A 21,503-nucleotide genomic window follows, 5' to 3' on the forward strand; every position below is an offset into this window, starting at 1 on the left:
TGTTTTGAGGCCTACCTCAGAACGGCCACCGGCCGGGTCACAGAAGACCAAAAACTACAGGTCCTGCACTCGAGGTTAAGCACGGAGATTTTCTCCCTCATCGAAGACGCAGAGGATTTCCAGATGGCGTTCTCAGCACTGAAAAGTCTCTACGTCCGCCCAGTTAACCAAATCTACGCTCGCTACCAGCTCGCGACGAGACGGCAAAGTCCCGGAGAATCGATGGACGAATTCTACGCCGCGCTGCTGATTTTGGGACGAGCCTGCAGCTGCCCTTCGGTGAACGCAAATGAACACACGGACATGTTAATGCGCGATGCTTTTGTGGCAGGTATTAATTCCTCCCAAATCCGCCAAAGACTTCTAGAAAAAGAGTCGCTGGGACTCTCAGAGGCACGGGCCCTTGCAGCCTCTCTAGACGTGGCCGCGCGTAATACCCGCGCCTATGGCCCCGACCGCGCGGCAGCCCATTGGGCTCCGTACGTACCCGTCGCGACAAACCCACCCCCCCCCCCGGACACCCCACAGGCTTGCGCGGTCCAAACGCCAAGTCGCACCGGGGGCGCCCGCTGCTATTTCTGCGGCCAGGCGAAACACCCCCGGCAGCGCTGCCCGGCCCGCGCAGCAATCTGCAAGAGCTGCGGGAAAAAGGGCCATTTCGCGGTTGTGTGCCGGTCCCACGAGGTCGCCGCTGTCCCGGGAGAACAGGGAGCCCTGCAAGCCACTTACGCTCCCCAACACCCCCCAGCGCCCCATGTACGACTCGCAGGCGCAGCCGCTCTGGGTCCCGACCACCGCGGTCCCGGGAGAACAGGGAGCCCTGCACGCCGTTTACGCTCCCCAACCTCCCCCCCCCCGTCCCCACGGACGACCCGCCGGCGCTACCAATTTGGGTCCCGACCACCGCTGTCCCCAGAGATGAGGGAGCCCCGCGCGGTCCTAACGCTCCCCAACCCCCCCAGCGCCCCATGTGCGACCCGCAGACGCCGCCATTTTGGGTCCCGGCCACCACGAGGGGAGGAAGGGCGCCGCCATCTTGGACCACCCCAGACCTGTACGACGCGTGGGGGCGGCCATTTTGTCCATCCCCGCTGCCATCTTGTGACCCCCCAGCCATGTGCGATGTATGGGGGCAGCCATTTTGTTCATCCCCGACGCCATCTTGGACGGCAACAACGGACCCCAGGGTCGACGGCTCCACGGGGTTCGAGGAAGACGCTCCACTACTACAACCACGTCTCGCTTCAATTACGCTCGATCAAGCTCGGCCCCGGACACTCCAGACGACGACGACAACGGTGCTAATAAACGGGCACGAGACACCATGCCTAGTCGACTCCGGGAGCACGGAGAGCTTTATCCACCCCGACACGGTAAGACGCTGTTCCTTGACCACCTATCCCAGCGCACAAAAGATTTCCCTAGCTGCAGGATCCCACTCCGTGCAGATCCAAGTTTTCTGCATAGTTACCCTAACGGTGCAGGGGAGGGAGTTCAAAAACTACAAACTACACGTCCTTCCCCAACTCTGCGCCCCCACATTACTGGGATTAGATTTCCAGTGCAATCTACAGAGCCTTACGTTCAAATTCAGCGGCCCAATACCCCCACTCACTATCTGCGGCCTCGCAACCCTCAAGGTGCAACCCCCGTCCTTGTTTGCGAACCTCACCCCGGATTGCAAACCCGTCGCCACTAGGAGCAGACGGTACAGCGCCCAGGACCGGACCTTCATTCGGTCCGAAGTCCAGCGGCTACTAAAGGAAGGCATAATCCAGGCCAGCAATAGTCCCTGGAGAGCACAGGTGGTAGTAGTGAAGACAGGGGAGAAACAAAGGATGGTCATAGACTATAGCCAGACCATCAACAGGTACACACAACTAGACGCGTACTCTCTCCCCCGCATATCCGACATGGTCAATCGGATTGCCCAATATAAAGTCTTCTCCATCGTGGACCTCAAGTCCGCCTACCATCAGCTCCCCATCCGCCCAAGTGACAGCAAGTACACAGCCTTCAAGGCAGACGGGCGATTATACCATTTCCTAAGGGTCCCATTTGGCGTCACAAACGGGGTCTCGGTCTTCCAATGGGAGATGGACCGAATGGTTGATCAACATGGGTTGCGGGCCACGTTCCCGTATCTCGACAATGTAACCATCTGCGGCCACGACCAGCAGGACCACGACGCCAACCTCCAAAAATTCCTCCAGACCGCCAAAGCCTTGAACCTCACGTACAACGAGGACAAGTGCGTTTTTAGCACAAACCGGCTAGCCATTCTGGGCTACGTAGTGCGCAATGGGATAATAGGCCCTGACCCCGAACGTATGCGCGCCCTCATGGAATTTCCCCTCCCGCACTGCTCAAAAGCCCTGAAACGCTGCCTGGGTTTTTTTTCAAACTACGCCCAGTGGGTCCCCCAGTACGCAGACAAGGCCCGCCCCCTAATACAGACCACGACCTTCCCTCTGTCGACAGAGGCTTGCCAGGCCTTCAGCCGCATCAAAGCGGATATCGCAAAGGCCACGATGCGCGCCATCGACGAGTCCCTCCCCTTCCAGGTCGAGAGCGACGCCTCCGACGTAGCTCTAGCGGCCACCCTTAACCAAGCGGGCAGACCTGTGGCCTTTTTCTCCCGAACCCTCCACGCTTCAGAAATCCGCCACTCCTCAGTGGAAAAGGAAGCCCAAGCCATAGTGGAAGCTGTGCGACATTGGAGGCATTACCTGGCCGGCAGGAGATTCACTCTCCTCACCGACCAACGGTTGGTAGCCTTCATGTTCGCTAATGCACTGCGGGGCAAAATCAAAAACGACAAGATCTTAAGGTGGAGGATGGAGCTCTCCACCTTCAACTACGAGATCTTGTATCGTCCCGGGAAGCTGAACGAGCCGTCCGATGCCCTATCTCGCGGCACATGTGCCAACGCACAAATTAACCGCCTCCAAACCTTCCACGAGGACCTCTGCCACCCGGGGGTCACTCGGTTTTTCCACTTTATCAAGTCCCGCAACCTCCCATACTCTTTAGAGGAGGTCCGTACAGTCACAAGGGACTGCCACATCTGCGCGGAATGCAAACCGCATTTTTTCAGGCCGGATGGTGCGCACCTGATGAAGGCTTCCCGCCCCTTTGAACGCCTTAGTCTGGATTTCAAAGGGCCCCTCCCCTCCACCGACCGCAACACATACTTCCTTAATGTGGTGGACGAATACTCCCGCTTCCCATTCGCCATTCCCTGCTCTGGCATGACCGCGGCCACAGTCATTAAAGCCCTGAACACCATCTTCACACTGTTCGGTTGCCCCGCATACGTCCACAGCGACAGGGGGTCCTCTTTCATGAGTGACGAGCTGCGCCAGTTCCTGCTCAGCAAGGGCATAGCCTCAAGCAGGGCGACCAGCTACAACCCCCGGGGGAACGGGCAAGTAGAGAGGGAGAACGGCACGGTCTGGAAGACCGTCCTACTGGCCCTACGGTCCAGGGACCACCCAGTTTCACGGTGGCAGGAGGTCCTCCCGGACGCTCTCCACTCCATCTGGTCGCTATTATATACGAGCACTAATCAAACGCCTCATGAGCGTCTCCTTGTCTTCCCTAGGAGGTCCTCCTCTGGAACGTCGCTGCCGACCTGGCTGGCGGCCCCAGGACCCATCTTGCTCCGAAAGCATGTGCGGGCACACAAGGCGGACCCGTTGGTCGAAAGGGTTCACCTCCACGCGAACCCGCAGTACGCTTACGTGGAGTACCCCGACGGCCGACAGGACACGGTCTCCCTGCGGGATCTGGCGCCCGCCGGCAACACACACACCCCCCCGACACCATTCACCCAACCCCCTCCCCCTTCCTGCCACCGCCGCACCCCGCGACCGCCCCCTTCCCAGGAGGATCGGTTCCCCTCCCCTCAGGCCCGACCAAGAATAAAACCCAAACTGAAACCGTAAGGCTCCCGGAGACGTCAACACCGGTACAAGCACCACCACCACCACCGGGGCCGAAGCGATCGACACGGACGACCAGACCGCCCGACCGACTCGTGGCGTCGATCTAAATCAAAATATGGACTTTTCACAAGAACATTTTGCTTTTCTCCCGATACCTTCTGTAAATAGTTGAAACAGGACAAAATTGTACATACTGTATTTCCATATGAATGTTTTCCTCCCAGGACCAGCCCTGTAAACCCTTACCACCATGCGAAGCATCACCCCGCCGGGTTCATTTTTGACAAGGGGTGAATGTGGTAGTATGTATTAGGGGTCATGTGGGACTGGAAGCCCTAATGTCATTGGCTGACAGATCCCGGGTCCTGGTTGGCCGTTGACCTCTAGCTCCGCCCTGAAGGCGGAGTATAAGAAGCCGGAGTCCTCCCCCGCAGGCCATTCTACTATTGAGCTGCGGGGGAACAGACACGCTTAATAAAGCCTCATCGACTTCACTCTATTCGTCTCACGGAGTCTTTGTGCGCTACAATGTGGAATTCAGGGTGAGAGGAGTAGTGTTCAATTATATAAGGTAAGGTTGGAAAGTCCAGTGAAGAGTGGTGAAGTGGTAGTAGGAGTAATAGAGAAACTATCTTGTCCAGGAATACAGTTTATCTTGGGTAATGATATAGCTGGATCTCAGGTGGGAGTGATGCCTACTGTGGTTGATAAGCCAGTGCAAAATCAGACAACTGAAGTGTTGAAGGACGAATATCCTGGGATTTTTCCGGATTGTGTAGTAACAAGGTCGCAAAGTCACAGGTTAAGACAAGAGGAGAAATCAAAGAGTGAAGATGACGTTGAAGTGCAATTATCAGAAACGATTTTTGATCAGATGGTTGAAAAAGAACAAGAACAGGTGGAGGATGAGGCGGATATCTTTAGTTCAGGAAAATTGGCAGAGTTACAACAGAAAGATGTAGAAATAAACCAGATGTATCAGAAAGCATACACGGAAGAGGAATCTGCGTGTATACCAGAGTGTTATTATCGTAAAAGTGATGTCTTGATGAGAAAATGGAGACCTTTACATATGCAGGCGGATGAAAAGTGGGCAGAGGTTCATCAAGTAGTATTGCCGGTAGGGTATAGAATGGAGGTGTTGCGAGTTGCACATGAGGTACCAGTGGGAGGTCATTTGGGAATAAGGAAAACTCAAGCTAAAATCCAGAAACATTTCTATTGGTCTGGACTACATAAAGATGTAGTTAAATTTTGTCAATCATGTTACACATGTCAAGTGATAGGGAAATCTCAAGCAGTGATAAAACCAGCGCCCTTAATACCCATTCCAGCATTTGAGGAACCTTTTACAAAGGTCCTAATTGATTGCTTAGGACCACTTCCTAAAACAAAAAGTGGGAATCAATATCTTTTGACGATAATGGATGTGTCTACTAGGTTTCCAGTACGTAATATTGCAGCTCAAAAGATTGTGGCGGAATTACTCAAATTCTTTACTAGATATGGACTACCCACAGAAATCAATCGGATCAAGGATCAAATTTTACCTCAAGGTTATTCAAAGAAGTTATGGGTAGCTTAGGAATAAAACAATTTAAATCAATTGCGTACCATCCAGAATCGCAGGGATTGTTAGAAAGGTGGCATCAGACATTAAAGACAATGTTGAGGGCTTATTGTAAAGATTATCCAGAGGATTGGGATAAAGGAATTCCATTCGTACTGTTTACAATTAGGGATGCACTTAATGAATCAACCAAATTTAGTCCTTATGAACTAATTTTTGGTCATGAGGTAAGAGGACCACTTAAATTGATTAAGGAAAAATTGGTGGGTGAGAAATCGGCAATTACACTATTGGATTACGTGTCAAATTTTAGGGAACGATTAAATAGAGCAGGTGAATTGCTAGACAACATTTAAAAGTTTCACAAAATGTGATGAAACGGGTAGCGGACAAGAAATCCAAAGTTCGTAGTTTTGCCAGTGGAGATAAAGTTTCAGTATTGTTACCAGTGGTAGGTGAACCTTTAAAAGCAAGGTTTTGTGGACCTTATCAGATTGAAAGGAAAGGAAAAACACCAGATAGAAGGAAGACTCACCGAGTGTGGCATGTGAATATGCTTAAAAGGTACTTTGAAAGGGAAGGAGAGAAAAAGGACGAGGTTTTAATGATTCTAACTCAAATTGACAAACCAAATCCAGATGACTGTGAATTTGACATACCTCAAATTAAATTGGAAAACGAGGATGTTCTTAAAAATTGGGATAAATTGTTGAGTTACCTTCCAGAGGAAAAACAAACTGACCTGAAAGGGTTATTGATATCACATGGGCAAGTTTGTGGAGATAAATTGGGAAGTACTAAAATGGCTATACATGATGTAGATGTGGGAAATGCTGTTCCAATCAAACAACATCCATACAGATTTAACCTTTTAAAATTGGCACAGGTTAACAAAGAGATTGAGAATATGCTTAAAAATGGCATAATTGAAGTGGGTTGCAGCCAACAAAGCTCACCCATAGTGATGGTACCAAATCCAGACGGTACCCAATGGTTGTCTGTGGACTATAGAAAGGTTAATGCAGTTACAAGAATGGACTTTTATCCTATCCCACGTTTGGAGGATTGCATTGAGAAAGTGGGACAATCAGCTTTTATTTCCAAATTGGATTTACTTAAAGGATACTGGCAGGTACCTTTATCCGAAAGGATGAAGGAGATTTCAGCTTTTGTGACTCCAGATGGTATATACCAATTCAAAGTTATGCCATTTGGCATGAAAAACACCCCAGCCACATTTCAGCGGTTAACTAATAAAGTCATTTCAGGATTACCCAATTGTGCGGTATACATCGGCGATCTTATAAATTTCAGCCCGACATGGAAAGAACATTGAAAACATCTGATGGAGTTATTCGATCGACTTCAGGAGGCGGGTCTGGTGATAAACCTAGCCAAAAGCGAATTTGGGAAAGCCCAAGTCACTTTCCTTGGCCATACAATCGGACAAGGTCGAATGGTCACACGGGATGTGAAACCAACAGTTATTGAGGAGTTTTCAATACCCTCAAGACAAAGGGAAATAATTCGATTTCATGGCATGAGTGGATTTGATCGAACATTTGTGCAAAAGTTTTGTAGCGTGATTCCTCCACTGACGGACTTGCTGAAGAAACGTCAAAAATTTCAGCGTACTTTCAACAGGCATTTGACGGCCTGAAAGCTGTGATAACCAAAGCTCCTGTGTTGGAGAATTACAAGGGACTCTGTGATCAGATTGAACTAAAGTATCTGACTTTAAAGAGAAATGCCGAGGCGTAGAGAAATGGATGGATCGTGCAAGGACCTTCTTGTACAAAGAGACTGTCAATCAGTTGGAGGAAGAAGAACAAAAATGGACTATATTATTATACCTGTTTGCGTGTGTTGATTTTTGAAATGAAAAAGTATATTTACTGTGTGCATTTTTTAAAGGATAGTGAAAAGCTGAAAAATGAAACCATCTTGAAGTTGATGAGGTTTTTTTCTTGGGGGAAGGTGTAATGTGAGAGTACCTTTAAGAAATGGGTGTTTATAAATGGGTGTGTATATAAATATCTGTAGTGAGAGTACCTTTAAGAAATGGGTGTTTACTCCTGCAGTCATGTCAGAGAGTCGGTGGAGCTGGGCTATCGGCTTTTTACTTTCGTTTTAGGCTGTTTGCTGCAGGGTGTGTTTTAGTTTTGTTTTCAGAGCTGGATAGCTGCAGTCACAGCCAGAAGGTGTATTAGAGTCTCTCTCTGTAATCTAAAGACTGTAAATCGATCCTGGTGATTTAAAACTAATAACAGTAGTGACTTTAACCAGATGTGCTTCTGGTAAAAGATGTTTTAAGTCTTATGGATGTTAAAAGGAAAGCTTAAAGGATTACTTAGTGTTGTATTCTTTGGGGGTTGTATTTGAATTAATGGTTGCCAAGATGTTCACTGTATCTTTTTAAAAAGGTTAACTTGAGTTCATAGAATAAACATTGTTTTGCTTTAAAAAATACTTTTCCATTTCTGCTGTACCACACCTGTAGAGTGGGCCGTGTGCTCCCCATACCACAATCTATCAAAAGTTGTGGGTCAGGTGAACTCCATGATACACTTTGGAGTTCTCTAAACCCTGGCCCATGACACCAGCTAGGTATACATTGAAAAGCGATTTATCTCTTTGTGAGCTGAGTTACAATCAGACAAAGTTTGTTTTTCTTCATTCACGTGTGGACCAGAGGAGCAGAATTACTTGACCCCCTCTACCCTCTCTACCAAGCTTCTCCTCAACCACTTTTATGTGCTAAATTTCAATGCGTCCCAATGGCCTACTGCCAGATTTGGGTGGCAGCTTCTTGGGCCGAGGCAGGTGAGGACTTGGGATTGAAGTTCGCCCCCCACCCCCCATGCGGTGCTGCAGTGGGCTGCATAGTTTGCTGACTGCCTCAGCCTCTGGCCTGAGGAATAATTAGGGGATTGCACCATGACATGATGAAAATTACCACACATAGGTCAGAAAATGTATGGGATTCTTCCTTGAGTTTTCCCTTCTTGCACTGTTGGCTTTCCCAAGACTAGCAAACTGGCCCTATACATGAAACCTATGTGTAAACATTCACATGAGAATGGAATCTGAATTAAATTTTCCTTCTTTAAAGTCCAACATGTTGGTAACATGTTTTAACAGCTATGGCTTAAGCTAAAAATTATTTTGGCCAGGAAATTCTATCATGTTTTACCTCAAAGAGAAACCAAGAGCTGACAGAAACTTTAAAATATTCTAAACTTCTGCTAACAAGTATGATGGCTTAAATCACTATTTGCATTTGTTATGTTTGTGGAGGTTTACTTTTACTTACAGTATAGACAACCAATAACCAGTAGGTTACTTAACAAGTTGTCAGAGTTTGTGGCAGACGTTGCTTGCTTAGACTCTGAGATGGAAGAGAGGAAAATCTCCCAAGTGCCTCTGATGATGTCACCATCCCATCATGTGACATACAATACAGAAGGATATTGGTTGCAGTACATAACATCCTCCCCCTTTACATCAGCAGTTCGACAACAAATGTTCATAGAATCATAGAATTTACAGTACAGAAGGAGGGCATTCAGTCCATCAGGTCTGCACCGGCCCTTGGAAAGAGCACCCTACTTAAGCCCACAACTCCACCGTATCCCCGTAACCTAGTAACCCCACCTAATCTTTTTGGATACTACGAGGCAATTTAGAATGGACAATCCACCTAACCTGCACATCTTTGGATTGTGGGAGGGAACCGGAGCACCCGGAAGAAACCCACGCAGACACGAGGAGAACATGCAGACCCCACACAGACAGTCACCCGAGGCCGGAATTGAACCTGGGACTCTGGAGCAGTGAGGCAGCAGTGGTAACCACTGTGCCACCATGCCACCCCCTGTGCCACCGCTCTGCCGTTCCGAATATTAACAAGTATTAACTTAACTTTTTACTCATGGTAAACAGTGATTACTTATCCAAGCATTATTATATAATTATATATATAAATACATCAGTACGAGAGTCTTTTAGGTGGAGGTCGGTTCCGCTGAGGTAGAATCCATCATTTAGGAGTCTTTGTTTTCACACTCTCGGTAGTCTGTTCCACACTGGTCTCCGGCATCTCATCTAATAAATGTGGTTCTTTTTCTACAGATGCTGTTGGTTCATCTATTATAGAAACTGAAATCGACTCAGTTGTAATCATAGGTCCAGGGATCTCCCAACCTTGAGTGTCCGATGTTGGCCTTACAGGTACCGACTCTGCAAATCTTTATTTGGAAGCGAGGATTCGATCAGAGTGTCTCCTCCAAAATCTGTTGTCATCAGTTTGCACCTCATAAGAAATAAGCCCTGCCTTGGTGAGTGATATGGCAGGTACCCACTTCTCACCTGAGGAGTAGTTTCTTGTTAAAACACTTTCTCCTTGCTCAAAACGTCTTGGTTTCCAATGTCTGTTCACGGTGAGTTGCTTGGCTTTGTTGCTGTTGCTCTACAATGGTAGCAGGGTCAGGCAGTAAGAGCAAATCAAAAAGAGGCAGCACGGTAGCACAGTGGTTCACAGCGCCAGGGACCCGGGTTCGATTCCCGGCTTGGGCCACTGTCTGTGCGGAGTCTGCACGTTCTCCCCGCGTCTGTGTGGGTTTCCTCCGGGTGCTCCGGTTTCCTCCCACAAGTCCCGAAAGACGTGCTTGTTAGGTGAATTGGACATTTTGAATTCTCCCTAATGGTCGCCAAACAGGCGCCGGAGTGTGGCGACTAGGGGATTTTCACAGTAACTTCATTACAGTGTTAATGAAAGCCTACTTGTGACAATAATAAAGATTATTATTCACTTTGCTCTCAACTCCCATTTTAGAAACAATGGGCACGATTTAATGGAAAAAAGTCCCGTTGTGGGTGGGTTTAGCAGGTGCTTCCCAATGCTTGTAGTACCGGGATCGATCCTGCTGAACGGGATTCCATTATACTTTTCTGGTCTCGGCAGGGAAAGCCCTGCCAAGGCCGCACTTACCTTAATTTCCTACACTGTGGAGACATTCCGATCTCTTGATCCCTCAATACGACTTCCCAATGTCCTAATGTACTGATTAGGGGATCCTCAGGCCCCCCTCGCCCCACCTCACTCGGGCAGGGCACCCCCAGGCTCGATCCCCAGCATGCGATAAATGTCACCTTGGCACTGCAGCCTGGCATGCGGGCACCAAGGTGGAACTACCAAAATGCCCAGGTGGCACTGCCATGGTGCCAGTACCAAGGTTCCCAGGTGGCATCAGTTGTGCCAGGGTACCACCCTGCCAAGAGGTTGACCACCCGGTGCCTCCAATCACCTGAGAGAAGCCCCCCCCCCAAGTGCTGTTCAGCCTCTTCCCCATTTGTAAAGACCAGTGCTAAATGACACTGTGATAGGCTATACTAGGGGTAATCGCGGTCCTAGGTGGGATGTACCTTATACTGTAGTATGAGTGGTGGAACCTGCCTGCTGGTTCCGCCCAGCAGGCGGAGCATAAGAGTCTGTGTTTCACCCACAGCAGTCATTCTGTACCGGAGCTTCTGGGGTAACTACTTGTTCATTAAAGCCTTCAATTGGACTACAATCTCGCTTCATTAGTGATTGATCGTGCATCAATTTAATGAACAAAATTGAAGAATGGCTGCTCTCCCCATCAAGCCAGAGTGTCTACAAATCAACCCCCACACGGCAAATGCAGCAGCAACTTTTAAACATTGGCTGGCATATTTCAACGGGTACATCGGGACAGCCCCGACTACCCCCACGGAGGAACAGAAAATGCAAGTCCTCCACTCAAGGGTGAGCCCAGAAATCTACACGCTTATGGAAGACGCGGACGGTTTCAAGGACGCAATGACTTTGTTAAAAGAGCACCACGTCCGCACTGTGAATCAGGTATACGCTTGGCATCTTTTAGCTACGAGACAGAAGATCCCAGGGGAATCACTGGACGATTTTTATCGCACATTGTTAGTGTTAGGTAGAAACTGTAACTGTCCACAAGCCTCAGCCAATGACCACACCGAACTTTTAATACGGGATGCTTTTGTTGCGGGCATGCTTGTGGTGAATGTAAACACAGTTAATTCACCAGTTGTGTTCTATGTTTGTAAATACAGTTAATTCACCAGTTATGTTCTATGTTATTAACCCTTTGGGTTTTATCGGTGTGCCATTGTATGGCTCACCCACAGAGGGAGATGTTGGAGGATGTTGGAGCATGTATGGGCTCCGCCCATGGCTCCGCCCCTTTGAAGGAGTATAAGAGTAGCTGGCCTGTGGGACTGTCCTCAGTGTGTACCAGTCGCAGGCAGGCAAAGTTGATAGTTAATTAAAACCACTGTTTTACTCCGACATGAGTCCTTGAGTGAATTGATGGTCGTATCAATTTAATTAACTATCTGAACAAAAACGATTATGGAGTCAGCCCTCAAACCTGAAGACTGGAGCTCGATCCACAGGCCACGGAGGCGAAGGAAATTTTTTCACACTGGCTGCGGTGTTTCAAGGCCTACCTTGCCACGGCGTCGACGCCATCCATCACGGCGAACAAAAATTGAGTCTCCTCCATGCACGGGTGAGTCACCGCATTTCTGTGCAACTCGAAGAGACCACCTCATATACCGCCGCTCTCGCAATCCTCGAGCGCATCTACGTGCGGCCTGTGAACGAGGTCTATGCGCGACATATTCTCACTACTCAACGCCAGCACCCCGGGGAGCCTGCCGACTCCGACTCCGCACAGCACGTGCGACTCACGGGGGCCGCCATTTTGGCCATCCTCCCCCACGCCGCCGGCCACGTGCGATCCATGGGGGGGGCGCCATCTTGGACGGCATCTTCCTCGACGCCCGCCATGCTTGATCAACGGGGGCCACCATCTTGGACGCCATCTGCTACACTGCTCGACGCGTACGACCTGCTCAGACAGTCACCGGGGGGCCGCCCCAGCACAGCCGACCATGCCGCCAGTTACCCTCAACTCAGCGCAGTCACCTTGGACCAGTCGCGACCTAAGCACCTCAAGAGCTCAATGATGGCTGTCCGGGTTAACGGGTACGAAACACCTTGCCTGTTCGACTCCGGGAGCACCGAGAGTTTCATCCACCCGGATCTGGTAAGCCGCTGCTCACTCACGATATTCCCGGCGCAACAAACAATTTCCCTCGCCTCCGAGTCGCACTCGGTACAAATCCGAGGGTGCACTACGGTAACCTTAGCGGTACAGGGCGCTGAGTACACTAATTTCCAGCTGTACGTGCTCCCAGACCTCTGCTCCCCCCTCCTTTTAGGGCTCGATTTTCAATGTAATCTCAAGAGCCTGACGCTTAGCTTTGGCGGACCCCTGCCCCCCCTCACTGTGTGCAGTCTAGCCACTCTGAAAGTCGACCGTCCTTCCCTCTTCGCTAATCTCACCGCTGATTGCAAGCCAGTAGCCACTCGCAGCAGGCGATATGGCATGCAGGACAGAATATTTATTAGGTCTGAGGTCCTGTGTCTCTTGTGGGAAGGAGTCATGGAGGCCAGCAATAGCCCCTGGAGAGCTCAGGTGGTGGTCGTCAAGACCGGGGAGAAGCTCCGGATGGTGGTTGATTACAGCCAGACCATTAACCGATTTACGCAACTTGATGCGTACCCCCTTCCCCGGATTGCATACATGGTCAATCAGATCACTCACTACCGCGTGTTCTCCACGGTGGATCTGAAGTCTGCATACCACCAGCTCCCAATCCGCCCGGAGGATCGCCACTACACGGTATTTGAGGCAGACGGCCGCCTTTTTCATTTCCTCCGGGTCCCTTTTGGTGTCACGAACGGGGTTTCGGTGTTCCAACGAGCAATGGACCGAATGGTGGACCAGTACGGGCTGCGGGCCATGTTTTGTACTTGGACAACATCACCATCTGCGGCCATGATCAGCAGGACCACGACGCCAACCTCCACCGATTTCTCCAAACCGCCCAAAAAATTAATCACACCTATAATAAGGAGAAATGCGTTTTCCGCATCACCAGGCTAGCCATCCTCGGCTACGTCGTGGAAAACGGAGTCCTGGGGCCCAACCCTGACCGTCTGCGCCCTCTCCTGCAACTCCCTCTCCCTCACTGTCCCAATGCCTTCAAGAGGTGCCTTGGATTTTTTTCCTACTACGTCCAGTGGGTCCCCCAGTATGCGGACAAAGCCCGTCCACTATTTAAGGCCAACCTTTTCCCTCTGGCAGCCGAGGCCCGCCAGGCCTTCAACTGCATCAAGGCGGACATCGCCAAAGCCGCGATGCGCGCAGTGGACGAGTCCGTCCCCTTTCAGGTGGAGAGCGACGCATTAGAGGTCGCTCTCGCCGCCACTCTCAATCAAGCAGGCAGTCCGGTAGCGTTTTTTTCACGCACCCTCACCGCCTCTGAACTTTGACACTCCTCGGTCGAAAAAGAGGCTCAAGCCATCGTGGAAGCCGTGCGGCACTGGAGGCACTACCTCGCTGGTAGGAGGTTTATCCTCATCACTGACCAACGATCGGTAGCCTTCATGTTCGACAATACGCAGCGGGGCAAAATCAAGAACGATAAGATCTTGAGGTGGAGAATCGAACTCTCCACCTATAATTACGATATAGTATATCGTTCTGGGAAGCTCAACGAGTCCCCAGATGCCCTGTCCCGCGGCACATGCGCCAGTGCGCAAGAGGACCGACGACGGGCTATCCACGATGACCTCTGCCACCCGGGGTCACCCAGCTCACCCATTATATCAAGGCCCGCAACCTGCCCTACTCCACCGAGGAGGTCACAGCTGTAACCAGGGACTGCCAAATCTGTGCGGAGTGTAAACCGTACTTCTATCGACCAGATAAGGCCCACCTGGTGAAGGCGTCCCGGCCCTTTGAACGCCTCAGTATCGATTTCAAAGGGCCCCTCCCAAGGAATAATCGCAATACCTACTTTCTCAATATTATTGAGGAGTTCTCCCATTTCCCGTTTGCCATCCCGTGCCCCGATATGACAACCCCACTGTTATCAGAGCCCTGCACAGCGTCTTCACCTTGTTTGGTTTCCCCAACTACATCCACAGCGACAGGGGCTCGTCGTTCATGAGCGACGAACTGTGTCAGTAGCTGCTCAGTAAAGGCATCGCCTCGAGCAGGACTATCAGTCACAGCCCCCGGGGAAACGGACAGGGGGAGAGGGAGAACGCGACGGTCTGGAAGACCGGCCTACTGACCCTACGATCCAGGAATCACCCGGTTTCCCAATGGCAGGAAGTCCTCCCCGATGCGCTCCATGCTATTAGGTCCCTCCTTTGCACGGCCACAAACCAGATTCCTCATGACCGTTTGTTTATTTTCCCGAGGGGAACTACCTCAGGGGCCTCGCTCCCACCCTGGCTGATGACACCGGGTCCGGTTCTCCTCCGGAAATACGTTCGGACCCATAAGACCTATCCCCTGGTAGAGAGGGTCCAGCTCCTGCACTCAAACCTGCACTACGCATATGTTGAGCACCCCGATGGTTGACAGGATACCGTCTCCCTCCGAGACCTTACGCCCGCAGGCTCCGCCACCACTAGTTCATAGAACATTACATTACAGCGCAGTACAGGCCCTTTGGCCCCCGATGTGGCGCCGACCTGTGAAAGCACTCTAAAGCCCATCTGCACTATTCCCTTATCATCCATATGTCTATCCAATGATCATTTGAATGCCCTTAATGTTGGCAAGTCCACTACTGTTGCAGGCAGGGCATTCCACGCCCTTACTACTTTCTGAGGAAAGAACCAACCTCTGACATCTGTCCGATATCTATCTCCCCTCAATTTAAAGCTATGTCCCCTCGTGCTAGACATCACCATCCGAGGAAAAAGGCTCTCACTGTCCACCTTATCCAATCCTCTGATCATCTTGTATGCCTCAATTAAGTCACCTCTTAACGTTCTTCTCTCTAACAAAAACAGCCTCAAGTCCCTCAGCCTTTCCTCATAAAATCTTCCCTCCATATCGGGCAACATTCTGGTAAATCTCCTCTGCACCCTTTCCAATGCTTTCACATCCTTCCTATAATGCGGCGACCAGAATTGCACGCAATACTCCAAATGCGGCTGCACCAAAGTTTTGTACAGCTGCAACATGACCTCATGGCTCCGAAACTCAATCCCTCTACCAATAAAAGCTAACACACCGTACGCCTTCTTAACAACCCTCTCAACCTGGGTGGCAACTTTCAGGGATCTATGTACATGGACACCGAGATCTCTCTGCTCATCCACACTGCCAAGAATCTTACCATTAGCCCAGTACACAGTCTTCCTGTTATTCCTTCTAAAATGAATCACCTCACACCTTTTTGCATTAAACTCCATTGCCACCTCTCAGCCCAGCGCTGCAGCTTATCTATGTCCCTCTGTAACTTGTAACATCCGTCCGCACTGTCCACAACTCCACCGACTTTAGTGTCATCTCTAAATTTACTCACCCATCCTTCTACGCCTTCCTCCAGGTCATTTATAAAAATGACAAACAGCAGTGGCCCCAAAACAGATCCTTGTAGTACACCTCTAGTAACTGGACTCCAGTCTGAACATTTCCCATCAACCACCACCCTTTGTCTTCTTCCAGCTAGCCAATTTCTGACCCAAACTGCTAAATCACCCTGAATCCTATGCCTCCGTATTTTCTGCAGTAGCCTACCGTGGGGAACCTTATCAAACGCTTTACTGAAATCCATATACACCACATCAACTGCTTTACCCTCATCCACCTGTTTGGTCACCTTCTCAAAGAACTCAATGAGGTTTGTGAGGCATGACCTACCCTTCACAAAACCGTGTTGACTATCTCTAACCAAATTATTCCTTTCCAGATGATTATACATCCTATCTCTTATAAACCTTTCCAAGATTTTGCCCACAACAGAAGTAAGGCTCACTGGTCTATAGTTACCGGGGTTGTCTCTACTCCCCTTCTTGAACAAGGGGACAACATTTGCTATCCTCCAGTCTTCTGGCACTATTCCTGTAGACAAAGATGACTTAAAGATCAAAGCCAAAGGCTCAGCAATCTCCTCCCCGGCTTCCCAGGGAATCCTAAGATAAATCCCATCTGGCCCAGGGGACTTATCTATTTTCACACTTTCCAGAATTGCTAACACCTCCTCCTTATGAACCTCAAGCCCTTCTAGTCTAGTAGCCTGAATCTCAGTATTCTCCTCGCCAACATTGTCATTTCCCTGTGTGAATACTACGTCCACAGTACCCCCTGCGCTGTACCCCACTCTTTCTCCCATGCCCAGCGCCCCCGCGCCCATTTGGCTCCCGCGCTCCCTTCCACCCGGCACACCAGTCCGCAGGAATGAAGCTCAAGAAGAGCCGTTCCCGGAGTCCACCCCTGATGCACGATCAATTGCACAAAGACTAAAGTTGGTACAAGTGTGGTTTTATTACATTCAGATGCGTGGCCTCCTGCTGCAGCTGACGAAATGGCAGGGCACTGGAGGTCATGCATATTTATACAGTTCTCCATGGGCGGAGCCAGCCGGCAGGCGCTACCGGCGAACCTGTAGTGCAGGTCCTACCTTACATCTCCTAACACAGTGGTTCACCACATTCACCCCCTGTTAAAAATGAGTCCGGCGGAGGTGACGTGAAACTATGTACAATTAGTGCAATTATGTACAGTGGTAGGAAAAGAAAAGTCCATGTTGACAGACCAGAGTCCTTCAAAGGTTCAGCCGGTCCGGTGCTTTGGTGCTTCATTGGGAGCGGCGTAACAGTGGCAGCGAAGTTGGTGCTGGCGGTGGTGGAGGTGGCACCGATGGCAGTGCTGCAGTCATCGGGGAACACCGGGAGGGTGCTGAAGTCCTCTTCGTCCTCTTGTGTGGAAAAGGGGAGGTGGGGAGGTGGTCTGGTGGGGTCAATATTGGCAGCGTGGTGGGATGGGGAGGTGGCGCATGTGTGGGGGTGTGTGTTGGGGTGGAACCTGACGGTGCCAGGTCACTGAGTGAGACAGTATCTTGGCGGCCATCGGGGAACTCAACGTAGGCATATTGAGGAGTGGCGTGGAGCAGGTGAACCCTGTCCACCAAGGGGTCTCAATTGTGGAGTTGGACGTGCCTACGGAGGCTGGGAGGTTCCTGGACCGTAGGACGGCCCTCCAAACTGTCCCATTCTCCCGTTCTCCTTGCCCGTTTCCCCGGGGGTTGTAGCTGGTCGTCCTGCTGGAGGCTATACCCCTGCTGAGCAGGAACTGACGCAGCTCATCGCTCATGAATGAGGATCCCCTGTCACTGTGGATGGAAACCGGACAGAGCGAAGATGGTGCTGAGGGCCTTGATGACGGTGGCAGATGTCATATTGGGGCATGGGATGGCAAAGGGGAATCTGGAGTACTCGTCGACCACACTGAGAATGTACGTGTTACGGTTGGTGGAGGGGAGGGGCCCTTTGAAATCCACGCTGAGGTGTTCAAAGGGGCGGGAAGCCTTCACCAGGCGCGCACGGTCTGGCCGGTAGAAGTGCGGCTTGCACTCAGCACAGAACTGACAGTCCCTGGTGACTGTCCTTACTTCCTCGACGGAGTAGGGCAGATTGCGAGCTTTGACCAGATGGTACAATCGAGTGACCCCCGGATGACAAAGGCTGTCATGTAGGGCCCGGAGTTGGTCCACTTGTGCGCTGGCACATATACCTCGGGAGAGGGCGTCTGGGGGCTCGTTGAGTTTACCGGGACAATACAAGATCTCGTAATTATAGGTGGAGAGCTCGATTCTCCACCGCAAGATTTTATCATTTTTGATCTTGCCCCACTGTGTAAGGAGAGTGAATCTCTACCGGCCAGGTAATGCCTCCAATGTCGCACAGCTTCAACGATAGCTTGGGCCTCCGTTTCGACGAATGAGTGTCGAATTTCAGAGGCATGAAGGGTGCGGGAAAAGAATGCCACGGGCATGCCTGCCTGGTTTAAAGTGGCGGCAAGGGCAACGTCTGAAGCGTCGCTTTCTACTTGGACAGGCAGTGACTCGTCCACTGCGCGCATCCCGGCCTTGGCGATGTCTGCTCTGATGCGGGCGAAAGCGTGTTGTGCCTCGGCCAAGAGGGGGAATTGGGTGGACTGGATGAGTGGGCGGGCCTTGTCCGCATAGTTTGGGACCCACTGAACGTAGTAGGAAAAGAACCCCAGGCAGCGTTTGAGGGCCTTGGGGCAGTGGGGGAGGGGAAGTTTCATGGGGGGCGCATGCGGTCGGGGTCGGGCCCAAGAAGTCAGTTTTGGACGAGATAGCCGAGAATGGCTAACCGGGTTGTGCTGAACACACACTTCTCTTTGTTAAAGGTCCGGTTGAGAAGAGTGGCAGTGCGGGGGAATTTATCGAGGTTGGCATCGTGGTCCTGCTGGACATGGCCGCAGATGGTGACATTATCTAAGTACGGAAAGGTAGCCCGCAAACCGTACTGGTGGACCATTCGGTCCATCTCTCTTTGGAAGACCGAGACCCCATTTGTGACACCGACCTATAGTGCAAGTCCTACCTTACATCTCCTAATACAGTGGTTCACCACAACCCCTGGGGCTGCACCGGACCCACTTCCCCAGCCACCTGAAGTTGCTGCAACGTTGTCCTCTAAAATCCGCCAGCGACTGCTGGAAAACGACATGCTAGGGCTTAAAGAGGCATGGAAACTTGCGCACTCCCTAGATGTAGCCTCCCGCAATGCCCAAGCCTACGTTCCCGACTGCGTGGTACCCGCATGGACAGGGTGGACCTCACCTGCGGCTGATTCCAAAGCACCCCAAGATTCTCCACAAGCTTGTGCAGTGCGGCAGCCAGGAAACTCCGGGTTGGCGGGGGGGGGGGGGGGGGCAGATGCTATTTTTGTGGGCAAAACAAACACCCCCAGCAACACTGCCCGGCCCGATCTGCTACCTGCAAGGGCTGCGGGAAGAAGGGGCACCTCATGGCAGTATGCCAGGTCTGGTCGGCCGCCGCTGTCTCCACAGGCGAACCGGGCCGCTGCCATTCCTCTCCCCACAGGCCATGTGCGATTCATGGGGGCAGCCACCTTGGATGACGTCTCAGGACCCTGACTCGGGTGGCCATGTATCGCCCAATGAGATCTCTCAGCTTCTGCCATAACTTGCCTCAGTGACACTGGACCAGTCTCGGCCCCGAACGCTTTCAACCGCTACGACGTCGGTACTCATCAACGGGCACAAGACATCCTGCTTGATCGACTCTGGGAGCAAGGAGAGCTTCATCCATCCCAATACGGTAAGACACTGCTCCCTCGTTGTACACCCGATTAAACAAAATATCTCCCTGGCCTCTGGGTCCCACTCTGTGGAGATCCGGGGGTACTGCATAGCCAACCTCATGGTCCAGAGCGTGGAGTTCAATAATTTCTGACTCTACGTCCTCCCCCATCTCTGCGCTGCCACACTCCTGGGACTGGACTTCCAGTGTAACCTGCAACGTTTAACGTTCAAATTCGACGGCCCCATACCCCCCCTCACTGTCTTCGGCCTCGTGACCCTCAAGGTCAACCCGCCTTCCCTGTTTGCAAACTTTACACTCGATTGCAAACCCGTCGCAACCAGGAGCAGACGGTACAGTGCCCAGGACCGGACCTTCATTAGGTCGGAAGTCCGACGGTTACTAAAGGAAGGCATTATCGAGGCCATCAACAGCCCCTGGAGAGCTCAAGTGGTGGTTGTAAAGACCGGGGAGAAACATAGGATGGTCATAGACTACAGTCAAACCATCAACAGGTATACGCAGCTCGACGCATACCCTCTCCCCCACATTTGATTTTTATGTCATCATTGGCTACAGGAATAGTGCCAGAGGACTGGAGGATAGCAAATGTGGTCCCTTTGTTCAAAAAGGGGAGCAGAGACAACCCCGGCAACTATAGACCGGTGAGCCTCACGTCTGTAGTGGGTAAAGTCTTGGAGGGGATTATAAGAGACAAGATTTATAATCATCTAGATAGGAATAATATGATCAGGGATAGTCAGCATGGCTTTGTGAAGGGTAGGTCATGCCTCACAAACCTTATCGAGTTCTTTGAGAAGGTGACTGAACAGGTAGACGAGGGTAGAGCAGTTGATGTGGTGTATATGGATTTCAGCAAAGCGTTTGATAAGGTTCCCCACGGTAGGCTATTGCAGAAAATACGGAGGCTGGGGATTGAGGGTGATTTAGAGATGTGGATCAGAAATTGGCTAGCTGAAAGAAGACAGAGGGTGGTGGTTGATGGGAAATGTTCAGAATGGAGTTCAGTCACAAGTGGAGTACCACAAGGATCTGTTCTGGGGCCGTTGCTGTTTGTCATTTTTATCAATGACCTAGAGGAAGGCGCAGAAGGGTGGGTGAGTAAATTTGCAGACGATACTAAAGTCGGTGGTGTTGTCGATAGTGTGGAAGGAAGTAGCAGGTTACAGAGGGATATAGGTAAGCTGCAGAGCTGGGCTGAGAGGTGGCAAATGGAGTTTAATGTAGAGAAGTGTGAGGTGATTCACTTTGGAAGGAATAACAGGAATGCGGAATATTTGGCTAATGGGAAAGTTCTTGGAAGTGTGGATGAGCAGAGGGATCTAGGTGTCCATGTACATAGATCCCTGAAAGTTGCCACCCAGATTGATAGGATGGTGAAGAAGGCCTATGGAGTGTTGGCCTTTATTGGTAGAGGGATTGAGTTCCGGAGTCAGGAGGTCATGTTGCAGCTGTACAGAACTCTGGTACGGCCGCATTTGGAGTATTGCGTACAGTTCTGGTCACCGCATTATAGGAAGGACGTGGAGGCTTTGGAGTGGGTGCAGAGGAGATTTACCAGGATGTTGCCTGGTATGGAGGGAAAATCTTATGAGGAAAGGCTGATGGACTTGAGGTTGTTTTCGTTGGAGAGAAGAAGGTTAAGAGGAGACTTAATAGAGGCATACAAAATGATCAGGGGGTTGGATAGGGTGGACAGTGAGAGCCTTCTCCCGCGGATGGAAATGGCTGGCACGAGGGGA

At 50.9% G+C, this 21,503-nt stretch overlaps 1 long non-coding RNA gene across 1 annotated transcript in view; it reads left to right on the plus strand.

Annotated features, from left to right (window-relative positions):
- The window catches only part of LOC140398025 (uncharacterized), a 42,804-nt gene that overhangs the window by 3,834 nt on the left and 17,467 nt on the right, over positions 1-21,503 (plus strand). The window contains exon 2 of the long non-coding RNA XR_011937388.1: positions 9,649-9,854. This is a non-coding gene — a long non-coding RNA (uncharacterized lncRNA). The remainder of the gene's footprint in view (positions 1-9,648; positions 9,855-21,503) is intronic.

Source organism: Scyliorhinus torazame, chromosome 21 (genome assembly GCF_047496885.1).
Source record: "Scyliorhinus torazame isolate Kashiwa2021f chromosome 21, sScyTor2.1, whole genome shotgun sequence".
Taxonomy (NCBI): Eukaryota; Metazoa; Chordata; class Chondrichthyes; order Carcharhiniformes; family Scyliorhinidae; genus Scyliorhinus; species Scyliorhinus torazame.